The following is a 14,132-nucleotide window of genomic DNA, read 5'->3' as shown; positions in this document are numbered from 1 at the left end:
TGGGAGCAGCCAATTATGTAAGGCAATTAATAACAAAAGCAAAGAAACACATTGATAACAATACAATAATAGTGGGGGACTTTAACACCCCCCTGACTGAAATGGACAGATCATCTAAGCAAAAGATCAACAAGGAAATAAAGACTTTAAATGACACACTGGACCAAATGGACTTCACAGACATATTCAGAACATTCCATCCCAAAACAAAGGAATACACATTCTTCTCTAGTGCCCATGGAACATTCTCCAGAATAGATCACATCCTAGGTCACAAATCAGGTCTCAATCGGTACCAAAAGATTGGGATCATTCCCTGCATATTTTCAGCCCACAATGCTTTGAAACTAGAACTCAACCACAAGAGGAAAGTCGGAAAGAACTCAAATACATGGAGGCTAAAGAGCATCCTACTAAAGAATGAATGGGTCAACCAAGAAATCAAAGAAGAATTTAAAAAATTCCTGGAAACCAATGAAAATGAAAACACAACTGTTCAAAATCTTTGGGATACAGCAAAGGCAGTCCTGAGAGGAAAGTATATAGCAATACAAGCCTTTCTCAAGAAACAAGAGAGGTCTCAAATACACAACCTAACCCTACACCTAAAGGAGCTGGAGAAAGAACAGCAAATAAAGCCTAAACCCAGCAGGAGAAGAGAAATCATAAAGATCAGAGCAGAAATCAATGAACTAGAAACCAAAAGAACAGTAGAACAGATCAACGAAACTAGGAGCTGGTTCTTTGAAAGAATTAACAAGATTGATAAACCCCTGGCCAGACTTATCAAAAAGAAAAGAGAAATGACCCAAATCAACAAAATCATGAATGAAAGAGGAGAGATCACAACCAACACCAAAGAAATACAAACAATTATAAGAACATATTATGAGCAACTCTATGCCAACAAATTAGATAACCTGGAAGAAATGGGTGCATTCCTAGAGATGTATCAACTACCAAAATTGAACCAGGAAGAAATAGAAAACCTGAACAGACCTATAACCACGAAGGAAATTGAAACAGTCATCAAAAATCTCCCAAGAAACAAAAGCCCAGGGCCAGATGGCTTCCCAGGGGAATTCTATCAGACATTTCAAGAAGAATTAATACCTATTCTCCTGAAACTGTTCCAAAAAATAGAAATGGAAGGGAAACTTCCAAACTCATTCTATGAGGCCAGCATTACCTTGATCCCAAAACCAGACAAAGACCCCATCAAAAAAGAGAATTACAGACCAATATCCTTGATGAACATGGATGCAAAAATTCTCACCAAAATACTAGCCAATAGGATCCAACAGTACATTAAAAGGATTATTCACCAGGACCAAGTGGGATTTATTCCTGGGCTGCAAGGCTGGTTCAACATCCGCAAATCAATCAATGTGATACAATACATTAACAAAAGAAAGAACAAGAATCATATGATCCTCTCAGTAGATGCAGAAAAAGCATTTGACAAAGTACAGCATCCTTTCTTGATCAAAACTCTTCAGAGTATAGGGATAGAGGGTACATACCTCAATATCATAAAAGCCATCTATGAAAAACCTACAGCGAATATCATTCTCAATGGGGAAAGGCTGAGAGCTTTTCCCCTAAGGTCAGGAACGCGGCAGGGATGTCCACTCTCACCACTGCTATTCAACATAGTATTAGAAGTCCTAGCCACAGCAATCAGACAACAAAAAGAAATCAAATGCATCCAAATCAGCAAAGAGGAAGTCAAACTCTCACTCTTTGCAGATGATATGATACTGTATGTGGAAACCCCAAAAGACTCCACCCCAAAACTGCTAGAACTCATACAGGAATTCAGTAAAGTAGCAGGCTATAAAATCAATGCACAGAAATCAGTGGCATTCCTATACACCAACAACAAGACAGAAGAGAGACAAATCAAGGAGTCGATCCCATTTACAATTGCACCCAAAACCATTAGATACCTAGGAATAAATCTAACCAAAGAGGCAAAGGATCTGTACTCAGAAAACTATAAAATACTCATGAAAGAAATTGAAGAAGACACAAAGAAATGGAAAAACGTTCCATGCTCATGGATTGGGAGAATCAACATTGTGAAGATGTCAATGCTACCTAGAGCAATCTACACATTCAATGTAATCCCCATCAAAATACCATCCACTTTTTTCAAAGAAATGGAACAAATAATCCTTAAATTTGTATGGAACCAGAAGAGACCCAGAATAGCCAGAGGAATACTGAAAAAGAAAAGCAAAGCTGGCGGCATCACAATTCCGGACTTCCAGCTCTATTACAAAGCTGTCATCATCAAGACAGTATGGTACTGGCACAAAAACAGACACATAGATCAATGGAACAGAATCGAGAGCCCAGAAATGGACCCTCAACTCTATGGTCAACTTATCTTTGACAAAGCAGGAAAGAATGTGCAATGGCAAAAAGACAGTCTCTTCAACAAATGGTGTTGGGAAAATTGGACAGCCCCATGCAGAACAATGAAACTGGACCATTTCCTTACACCACACACAAAAATAGACTCCAAATGTTTGAAAGACCTAAACGTGAGACAGGAGTCCATCAAAATCCTAAAGGAGAACACAGGTAGCAACCTTTTTGACCTTAGCTGCAGCAACTTCTTCCTAGAAACATCGCCAAAAGCACGGGAAGCCAGGGCAAAAATGAACTATTGGGATTTCATCAAGATAAAAAGCTTTTGCACAGCCAAAGAAACAGTCCACAAAACCAAAAGACAACCGACAGAATGGGAGAAAATATTTGCAAATGACATATCAGATAAAGGGCTAGTATCCAAAATCTATAAAGAACTTATCAAACTCAACACCCAAAGAACAAATAATCCAATCAAGAAATGGGCAGAAGACATGAACAGACATTTCTCCAAAGAAGACATCCAAATGGCCAACAGGCACATGAAAAAGTGCTCCACATCGCTCGGCATCAGGGAAATCCAAATCAAAACCTCAATGAGATACCACCTCACACCCGTTAGAATGGCTAAAATTAACAAGTCAGGGAACGACAGATGTTGGCGGGGATGTGGAGAAAGGGGAACCCTCCTACACTGTTGGTGGGAATGCAAGCTGGTGCAACCCCTCTGGAAAACAGTATGGAGGTTCCTCAAACAGTTGAAATTAGAGCTACCGTTCGATCCAGCAATTGCACTACTGGGTATTTACCACAAAGACACAAATGTAGGGACCCGAAGGGGTACGTGTACCCCAATGTTTATAGCGGCAATGTCCACCATAGCCAAACTGTGGAAAGAGCCGAGATGCCCATCAACAGATGAATGGATAAAGAAGAGGTGGTATATATACACAATGGAATATTATGCAGCCATCAAAAGGAATGAGATCTTGCCATTTGCAACGACGTGGATGGAACTGGAGGGTGTTATGCTGAGTGAAATAAGTCAATCAGAGAAAGACATGTATCACATGACCTCACTGATATGAGGAATTCTTAATCTCAGGAAACAAACTGAGTGTTACTGGAGTGGTTGGGGGTGGGAGGGATGGGGTGGCTGGGTGATAGACATTGGGGAGGGTATGTGCTACGGTGAGCGCTGTGAATTGTGCAAGACTGTTGAATCTCAGTTCTGTACTTCTGAAACAAATAACGCAACATATTTTAAGAAAAAAGAAAAAGAAGAAGATAACAGGAGAGGAAGAAAAGGGGAGTATGTCAGAGGGGGAGACGAACCATGAGAGATGATGGACTCTGAAAAACAAACTGAGGATTCTAGAGGGGAGGGGGGTAGGGGGATGGGTTAGCCTGGTGATGGGTATTGAGGAGGGCACGTTCTGCATGGAGCACTGGGTGTTATGAACAAACAATGAATCATGGAACACTGCACCAAAAACTAATGATGTAATATATGGTGATTAACATAACAATAAAAAAATTAAAAAAAAAACTGCTACATAAAACAAAGCCTACTTCAAAAAATACATGTAAGAACATGTGAAACTTACTGGAGATTTCATGCCAAACTTGCCTTTCTATTAATCACCTTGTTCTTATTCCCTCACTTGAGAAAATCTGTTTTCTCTCCAGAAGAATAGAAAATTCTTTTTTTTTTAATTTTAGTTATTTGATAAGGGACTTTTGCTGCCCATCAATTGATACTCACTTGTGATACAGCCACCCCCCATAGCTTGTTGGTGCTTGTTTTATTCCTGTTGGCCATTCTTGTCTTCAAAGACAAGTCATCCACTGAAACCATTTACTCAGACACAGGAGTGGATAGGAATATGGAGAAAAGTATGTGGCGCATTGCTATATTTATTTATAGAAGTGAATTTCTCTATTTGTTTAGGTCACTTACTAAATGAATCATCCAACCTTTCTTCTTTACTGATTTTTCAAATATCTTTAGAGAAAAAAATAGATACCAATAATATATTTAATTCGTAGGTGTACCATTTCTAGGATCTCCTAGTTCCTTCTAAAACTCTTCTGCTTAGCTTTATTCCACTCTGAGTATCTTAAAAAAAATTGAACATAGTCACATCATTTTTTATTGTTTTACTGTGGTTTTCTTCCAATCCTGAATTCATCATAATTGCCCTGCTTTTCTGAAAAATGCACTCTCTCTGTCCCTTATGTACCTATTCAGCCACTAATAATCTTTCAAAAATTCATCTTATCACCTCCTTTGCCATTCCTGAAAATTGATCACTCTGCCTCCAGGCTGTCTTTGTTTCTAACTTCATTATTGCTCTTCTTGTAAAGTATATATTTTACTTGGGCTGCTTGAGGGCAGGGTACATGTCTTAGTCATAACTGTATCCCAAATGCCTAGAAGTATGAATGGCTCACGTTAAATGCTCCATAAGCACTACTTAGGACTGACACTCCCATAAGCCATTATCTCTCAGTGGAGAGAGACTTGATTTAATTCTTTGACTCCCTTTTTACCCTCAGCATATTCCTGACTGAAAACTAGTTAGTATTTTTTCCTTTTCTTGATACTCCTTTTCTCTATTTTTCTGGGGGTACAGAAGTTTTTTGACTCTGTAACGAGAATCATAAAGATAACTGAGGTGAATGAGATTTGCCACAATTATATATAAATTTTTTGAAACACCTTAGAATTGAAGTCCCTCATAAGAATAATGGGACCTTCTTTTATTAGATATAAAGTGTAGATGCTAATATATGTGTGTGTGTGTATATATATATATTTATTTACTGGCTTTATATATCATATCTTGAGAATTGGTTTTGACTTTTAACATGAAAATGAAACATATTAAAGCATACCCCTGAAAGGTAACCAGACAGGGTGGTATTTTGGTCATATTTTTGTCTGTGCTAAGAGTCTTCAGGTGACCTGGCTTCAGTGAGGTTCTAGCCAGGCTGTCAGAAAAGTGCTTGGCAAGCTTTGGATGAGTTTCTCAGAAGAGGCAGAATTTTTTCTGAAAACTCTGGGAACAGATGGATGCACATTCCTCTGGGTAACTTGAGGGGAGGTTCTGCTCAGGGCTTTCTGTAATACAGCAGCAAGCAGGGTGATGTTTAAAACTTTTCTCTTGGCTGGTGAGGCATGAGAAAACAAGATGAACCTGCATGTTGGGAAGAAGGGTGGATACCAGGCTGGTCCTGAACAAGAGTAGATGATCATATTATCAATATCTGAAGACCTTACATGAAACTCTATCCTTCCTATTCACCTGCACCCACATGTACTTCCAATTGCCCACCTTACCTTTTGTGCTTTCTCCTCTTTTTACCCTATCAAGATGCCTTTGATGGCCACTCTTTTGTTTATTCCATCCAGAAATATTTACTGAGCCCATACTGTGTGTCAGACATTGTCCAAGACACTGTAGACACAATATGAATAAGAAACATATGGCTCCAACTCTCATAGAGCTTTCACTCCATTGAGGAATGACGTAGGCAGTAGGCAAATAACTGACATTATTTCATTAAGTTCCATGTACAATAAAGGAAATAAAACAATTATAGTAGATACTTTGTCACTTACTATATGAACTGTCCAACCTTCTTCTTACTGATTTTTGAATAGAGAGTGATTATTAGGGAATAGATTTGGTGGGGAGGGGCTATTTTAAATTTGATCCAAGATGTGATTGGTCAGAAAGAGTGAATGTCTGGGCAGGTCTTGTATAGTCTTTGTCTTTATATGTTTATTCTCTCATTCATCCATTCATTGAATCAATCACCATGAACACTTTCATCTATTCAAGGTCATTGCCTGGAATTATTATGATCCATTGACTAGGCAGCCACCCAAATTATTTTAGCCCTGGAATTGTATGCATTTATTCAAGTCAATTAATTCATTCACTCATTCATTCAGATGGTATGTTGGTAATTTTACCTGGACACAGCCATTGGTATGAGGCAAAGTTGGTAAAAAGAACACAGGGGGGTGTGATTAACCTAGAATCTTAAACAAGTCAACTCTGGCATATTTATGAACCAGATCAGCATCTGTTAAAATGTCCAAAATTGTTAATCTCTGGAAAATGTGATTTGACCCGTGGACATATCATTGGCACAATGCGCTCATCATTCTTTGTCATCCCTTTCCCTTTGAGTTACATTTAGGTCATAAGAATTTCAAGATAACTTTTTCTCCAACATACCTATTGTGAAACCTTAAGAGCAAGGGCTTGGAGAAATGCTAAAGAAAAAAGAGATTATATTATAAGTAGAAAATGAATTTTATTCATTTAAACTCATTGTCTGACATTTGATAGTCTGTAAGCAGCCCTCCCAAATAGTTTTAGTTTTTTTTATTTTTATTATTTTTAAAGATTTTATTTTTTTATTAGAGGGAGAGAGAGAACAAGAGAGAGAGAGCATGAGCAGGGTGAGGGGCAGAAGGAGAAGCAGACTCCCCACTGAGCAGGGAGCCTGATGCAGGGCTCCATCCTGGGACTCTGGGATCATGACCTGAGCCACCCAGCAGCCCCTAGTTTTAGTTCTGATAATGAGTATATTTCATGGCTAGACTAGACAAGCTCTTGAAAACTCTGAGGTCTCCTTGGATCCTATAAAAATTAAAATTAAAATTTTTACTTCTGAAGAAGAGTATTTCTTAGAGGCCCAGCAAGTCTTTACAGATGTATTAATGATTTGCAGCTATTTATTATTGCACATGTGATGAGTGCCAAGTGCAAAGTTAGGCACTGCGGCAGATGCATCCCCTGCCCTGCCCATGCTCCCCTCCCCCATACTCACTGTCCATTCAGCCAGCTGACAGCCACCCATCAGCACCTGTGTCTTCCTCTGAGGATGTTCTCTGACTTCTAGAATCTGATCTTCTGAGGACCAGCGCAGGCCAGAATGGAAGGAATCCACACCCCCACACACATGCCAGCCACCTGCAATCCATGAGTGATGGGATTTGGTGGATACATACCTCACCTCCTTTGCTCTTCAGACAAGATAACTCTGACATGTATGTTCTACACCATTCCCAAAGTTCCCCAGCCAGATTGTGCCATAACTGCCCATTGGAGTAACTGGTTTGATAACCATCCTCTCTCAGTTTCCTTCTCTTCTCTCACTTCCCACTTTCCTGTTTTCTGTGATTGTTCTTCAGGTAAATTACTTGCATTCAAATCCCTGTCTCAGTCTCAAAGTCTGCTTCTGGGGGAGCCAACTGAGATAGGTACAATGCACACATCATCTCAGTTATTCTTTTTTTTTTTTTTAAGATTTTATTTATTTATTTGACAGAGAGAGAGAGACAGCGAGAGCAGGAACACAAGCAGGGGGAGTGGGAGAGGGAGAAGCAGGCTTCCTGCGGAGCAAGGAGCCCGATGTGGGACTCGATCCCAGGACCCTGAGATCATGACCTGAGCCGAAGGCAGACGCTTAACGACTGAGCCACCCAGGCGCCCTCAGTTATTCTTTATGACCTCTCCAAGGGAAATGTTACTATCCCCATTTTACAGATGAAGAAACCAGGGCTCAGAGAAGTTAATTAACTTGCTGTCTTATTCCAAATCCCCTTTCCTTTCTATTTCATTGTAAATGGGCTGACCAAGGCATGGTCTTTTAGGATTGTGCAGCCATGTGGTTAATGAATTTTGCAGCAGAATAATAAATCAAATATTTATTGACTCAAATTGGTGCAGTCATGGTCAAAAATGCAAGAGGTGGAATTTTGTTCATTTGTTCTACAAATATTTATTTTCTCCTACCAATGCCCAGACACTCTGTTCCTTCCTGAGAGCACAGTGGCAAAAGAAAAGATATCCTCTGAGAAGAGCTGAATGCATACTGATATGTGAAAAGTTCTTGCTATGTATTAGAGGTTTTTGTGATGTTGAGATCTCAGGCTATTATTCAAGAAATGTTCAGAAATGGCAAACTGATTTTCAAGCATCTACTGAGATGCCAGTTAGGTGGCTGTATGTCAGAAAGCAGAAACAAGTTTCTCTCTTTTTTTACTGTTTGGATAGACCTGTTTATTTTATGTTTTTCTTCACTAGAGTCTAAATGGCTTTTGTAGGTAATTAATATTTCTGCCACTGCATTGAATTTGAATGAGGAGTAATGACCAAAATCTGAATATAAATGGAGGATCCACATCAACTTACAAAATTGGATATAGGACCCCCTTAGAAAGTATCTGTACTGAGAAGTATTGAACATGTTAAGAGGATATTTTCCCTATACTTTCATTCAATTAAAAGGGGGGAGAGAGAGAGAGAGAGAGAGAGAGAGAGAGAAGCAATTGATTTAAATCAGTGGGAAGAAATTGGTGTTTAGCCTTATTGGCATCTTAACTACAAATGAAACAAATATCCTGGTGTTGTTCCATTCTGAGTGCTCTGATGATTTCACAGTTGACTAGTGATTTGTACCTTGCTTCAAATTACTTAGGATGTATTAGGGCATAATCTATGAAAAAGTTTGGCTCTTAAAACAGATAGTCTGTAGACATGAGGAAAGGAGCTCTGTGTAGTCACAGAACTCTGCAGTCACAGAGCAAGGAGACCTCAAAAGGTTACCTGATCACGGAGGTGCCATCTTTGTTCAAAATGGTGAATGATAAAAATAGTGGAATTTTAGGTGCTTTGTAAGGCCTCCAAAGGTAGGGAAGGGGTTTTTGAACCACATTCTTAGATATTACATTTCATTTTCACAGAGTTCTCTAGAATATAGAAGAATATTCAGGAATTAAAGAAATGAACCCTAAAGCCAATTGCTTACAACCATTGATTGATAACTATGTATTTAACACGGGCATACATTCTGACATTCTGTGGGAGATAAAAAAGAACAAAAAGTAAGACCCTAAAAGAAATTACTGCCAGCCTGGAGACATATAATAGGCATGAGAAAAGAATTGATGTTAATGTGTGTTAGTTGGCATCATCAAGGATGGTCTAAGTGGAGGAGATGGGAACTATAGTTCATCTGAAATGAGAGACAGAATCCATTCATGGAAAGGAAGGAAGATGGTGGAATACCATAAGGAAAGGCAGGGCAGTAGGAATACATAGAGCACAAAAGGAGGCCTGGGATGTGATTGAAGTCCAAGTGCATGCTGGAGATTAGTGAAGTACAAGAGGAAAGTGAGAGAAGAACCAGGCTATGGAGGGCCACAAAAAAGGTGATGACCTTGTGGTTTTGGAAGCAGGACCCCAGTGTTTGTCCTCAGGCAGAGGGGTCCCTAGAAGCCAGGTACAGAATAGGTTGTTTAAATTCTTTCTGTCTGAAATTAAATCCATCACCTTGTTTTCTTTTTCTCTCCTTGCACTTTCTCTTTCATTAATGGCAATACCATTATCTAAGACTTAAATCCCCAGTCCATTATAACCATGTCTTCCCTTGCTCCCACATGTAATTAGTTGCCAACCATTTTCAAGTCTTTTCTCTCCATATCTGTTGAATATTTCCTTCCTTTTCCCCTCCTGCTATCATCCAAGTTTATTCCATATCCAGTTTCTTCAGTACCTACTTTTACTAACTTGCTTCTTACCTTATATCCCAGTCTTATTTCCCATAACGAGACTTTCTGTGGTGAAGTCCACGTCTTAGACATTTTGGTCCCCTGTGCTTTTATTCACATCACCTTTGCAGAATTTTACTCCCTATTTCTTGTTTAAATCCCATTATTCTCTGAGTTTTACCGTAAATGCATTTCTTCCAGGAGGTTTCCTTGATCCTACATTCTCTGCCTTTTTTTCCTAACCTGGTAAGGATTTTTCTTGCCCCTAAACTCCTAAAACATTATATCATCCCTCCAACCCATAATAGAAAAGTATAGTAAGAATGTGGACTGTTGAGTCCAGTCTGCCCAAATTGACCCAGCTCTATCACTTACCAGTTGTGTGGCCTTCCACTAGTTATTTAATATCTCTAGACTTCATCTTATTCATTTAAGTAATGAAAATAATAAGACCAGACCTTAAAGTGTATTGGGAGCATATGGCGCAGCCCCCTCACGTTGCGTTTGGCTCAGAGTTGCTATTCATTATTTATTTGTTCAGTAGAGTGTGAGATGCTACAGAGTACAAATGATGGCATAGAGTATGCACTGAAGAAATATTTTCAAGTGAAAGGGCTGGAATCATAGGCCAATGCCTGCTATCAATTCCCCCCATCAGTTTTCTAATATGTCCACCAGGAGTCAGAGAAGGGCTAAAATTAGGCTGGCTGGGAGCCTGACTCATTTATCATCTATCAGGGAGTGACTTTTGCCTGAAGACATCCCCTCAAGACACTAGACACCAGCATTCTCAAATTGCATTTCAACTGTTTGTCGTGACTACAGCCATCCTTGGTCCTATTTTCTGAGCTGAGCATTACATTTACTGTTTCCAAGCTTGAGGGAATTCTGCCCCTGCATGCATTTTCAAAAATAATAGCTATTGGTTGTGCTATAGTGACTTTGTCATTTCCCTCAGCTTTTCAACGCTGCTGATAGGAACACATGCAGTTTTTTAAAAGTTCCCTTGCTTACTTCCTTTCTCTACTTCAGTTAGCTTTCCCTTCACAAGTGATACCCACTTGGGTTCATTGATTAGATTTGCATGTTTTTTAAGTAGCATGTTCCCCAAAGACTAATAGTTTTCTTTTTCCACCAGTTAACGGTGCCCAACGTGTCATGTGACCTTTGGGTTTCTAAAATAGAAATGTGTCTTCAGGTTACAGAGTATGGCTTTCAAGTTCAGACTACTCAGATCCGATCCTGGCTGAAGCATCTTTTAGCTTTGTGAGTCTGGGCAAATTTATGTTATTGTGAACTTCAGTTTATTTCCCTATAAAATGGACATAAGAATTAAACCTATTCATCTTAGGTAGTGTCTTTGGGAAAACTTTAATGAAATAAGGCAATTATTAAAAGTTTTTAACAGTGAATAGCACATAGGAAGAGCTCTCTATATATTATCTATTAATATTAACTGTATCATAAATCTTTTATAACTAGTAACTTGATGGTTGATTTTATGCTTTAACGTTCCAGATTGTATTTCCATTTATTCATTCTAGGTTTGTTGTTGTTTATTTGTTTATTTGGTGTTGGCTTGTTATTATTATTTCTTAGGAAGAAAATTTCACTTAATGAGTCAGGCTTGATGTTGTCCTAACAACCCGCCCTGCCCATCCTTGATGTCTGAATTGAGGTACTTTGGTCAAGAAGGTTTAGATGGAAAACATCCTTTATACACTTTACACTAGAGGTCTTCTCCCAACATCTAATTCAGTGGTCCCCATCTATTTTTCCATTTTCCTCCTTCAGCTTATCTAACATACATCAATATCAGTAACTGACTGCTTCTCATGGGGCTACAGATTAAAGACAAACAAACAAACAATCAAACACAGCCCCCTAGTTCTAGGACAACTGCCAGCCCACACAGTAACTCAGTATTATTTAGAAAAGGAGGTGACTCTCTCTTTCTTTTTATTTTATCTCTCTCTCTCTCTCTCTCTCTCTATATATATATATATATATATATATTTAAATTTGAGTGTAGTTGGCACCTATGTTTATTGCAACATTATTTACAATGGCCAAGAAATGGAAGCAGCTCAAGCGTCCATGGATAGATGAATGGATAAAGAAGATGTGTGTACACACAAAGGCAACACTTTCGGAACAGAGGCCATCCTGTAGGTGTAAGGTTTGGAAGTTTAGTTTCTTTTGTAAAAGAAAGAGTTGTCTCTTCTTGGGAGTAGGCAGACCCAGGCTGGAATTCATTCAGACCTACATCTTGACTCAGTGCAATCCTGCATGGAGGCCCTGCTGGGGCGAGTCGTCTATCTACCCCACAGCTACAGGCAATTACTATTGTACCAGGATGCAGTGTAGCCGCTCTGCCCTCCTCACCCCCAGGTATCCAGCTACTTCTCTTTTGCTTTTAATGGAAGATGGATCTTTAAGAACTTTTGAAAGCCATGCAAATTAAACTTTTTTTTCCCCCCTGATGGCATCAATGCTATAGCAAGCTTTGTTTTGCAGAGGAATGAAGTGTGGGGACCAATTCTTTTCCAAGAGAACGGCATGAGAGTGCTCAGGAAATCTGTATTCTAGTGGAAGAAAAATTCATGCAGCCTATGGAGGGGAAAAAAACAAAACTGCATTTCTCAGCCTTCTCTGTCATAAATATGCTCCCTCCACAAAACTTTGCACTCTGCATTAGCCATGCCCACAGTCATGCATCTGTCATGCCAGTGGGAGAGACCCTGGTTGTCTGCCACCCGCCTGCCAAGGGGGAAGCCCCTGCCCTGTTGCTAGCAGCATGTGCTGTGACATAGGGAGTTCAGGGAGGAGTCCTCATCCAGATATCTGTGTAACCCTTGGAGATTTGCTCCAGGGGTGGCTGGCAAGCTGCTGGCGAACCTGCTGACGGCTCCTGAGGCAGAAAACCTTCAGTCCCACGACTTCCAATCAGCCCGACTTTCTACATCTAGCTTTCAGACTCTGCACGCTCTCTAAAATCATAGAGAAGAAAAATGCTCTTTTACTGTGTTCTCTGAGGCAAACATGTCACAGAACAGGAAACATAGGAGAACACAAGGTGAGGAGAGGAGGCGAGGTGGCCACCTGTACTCGCCCATAAATTTTATACTGCTCAGTCTTGAGAGTCAAGCAAAACACTTGTGACCAAGAACATCTTTCATAAAATTGCAAGAAAGGGATGATACATCTAGATTTGGGACTGATTTGGCACTTTACAATGCTGTATTTTATGGAATCCAAAGTTCTATCAATTACAAGACACCCCTTTAATTTTAGAAACATTCAGCTATGATATCATGTCTTAGTATCCCTTAAAATTTTAAACTTACCAAAAGAGTACTTTTGCATTTATTTTAGACATAGACTTTTATGATATATCACTCTTTTGCACACACAACAGGAAAACAACAGTGAAGTAAATGAGTTAAGGTATTCCTCAACCATCTTCGCCAAGTCCGAATCTTCAGAATCACTGCTCTATTCAGTCATTGATAGTTGTGTTTTATTTCCACATAGCGTCATCCTCTGTGATGTCCAAAAGGTTCGTGGTGTGGCCTTTCTTTGAAAACATGTAATATTGTTTTCAAATTTTAAAACCATGTTCCTGTTTCATTTCCGCAGTAAGTCTGTAAACTCCTTGAGCAGAGTGTAGTTGTCACATCCTGATTGTGGTATCTCCCTCAGCTAGGAGGGTTGTGTGTGCCTGCATGTGATCCTCAGTACATATTCATTCAATTGGATCACTGAAGCCCACCTCAGTAGCAGAAAAGGAAAACCAGCAAGATCTCCCTGCAACATATTTCTCCAGTTTTAGAGTCCTGCAGATAAAATTGTATGTTTTCAGGTCTGAGAAAAATCTGGGTCATATACCTCTAACTTGGGAACTTGAAAGAGTTTTGACAAGCATCTGATTTCAAGATGGAGGAAATTCTCTTGGTCAGAAACTGGCTCTGATACATATATTTAAGAAGAAAGGGAGGGAAATCCCAAATTACTCATTTGACTATAAACAATATGCTCATTCCTTGAAGTCTACCTTAAACCCTTCTTTCTCTCTGTGCACCTTTGGAATTCAGTTTAGAAGAATCACACCCTATCTTTAATTTCTATAGCCCTTAGGTCCTTTTGTTTATTTATCAGTTTCTGCCTTTGGATACCTCTTAAA

General features: G+C 39.4%; 1 protein-coding gene across 2 annotated transcripts in view; it reads left to right on the top strand.

Annotated features, from left to right (window-relative positions):
- MACROD2 (mono-ADP ribosylhydrolase 2) overlaps positions 1-14,132 on the top strand; it is a 2,087,069-nt gene that overhangs the window by 1,504,879 nt on the left and 568,058 nt on the right. The window lies entirely within an intron of this gene.

Source organism: Eumetopias jubatus, unplaced genomic scaffold (genome assembly GCF_037043125.1).
Source record: "Eumetopias jubatus isolate StellerSeaLion01/CBP00866 unplaced genomic scaffold, mEumJub1_p1.0 scaffold_9, whole genome shotgun sequence".
In the NCBI taxonomy this organism is placed as follows: Eukaryota; Metazoa; Chordata; class Mammalia; order Carnivora; family Otariidae; genus Eumetopias; species Eumetopias jubatus.
Note: the sequence above shows the minus strand (reverse complement) of the source record. Positions and strands in the feature narration are given on the sequence as shown.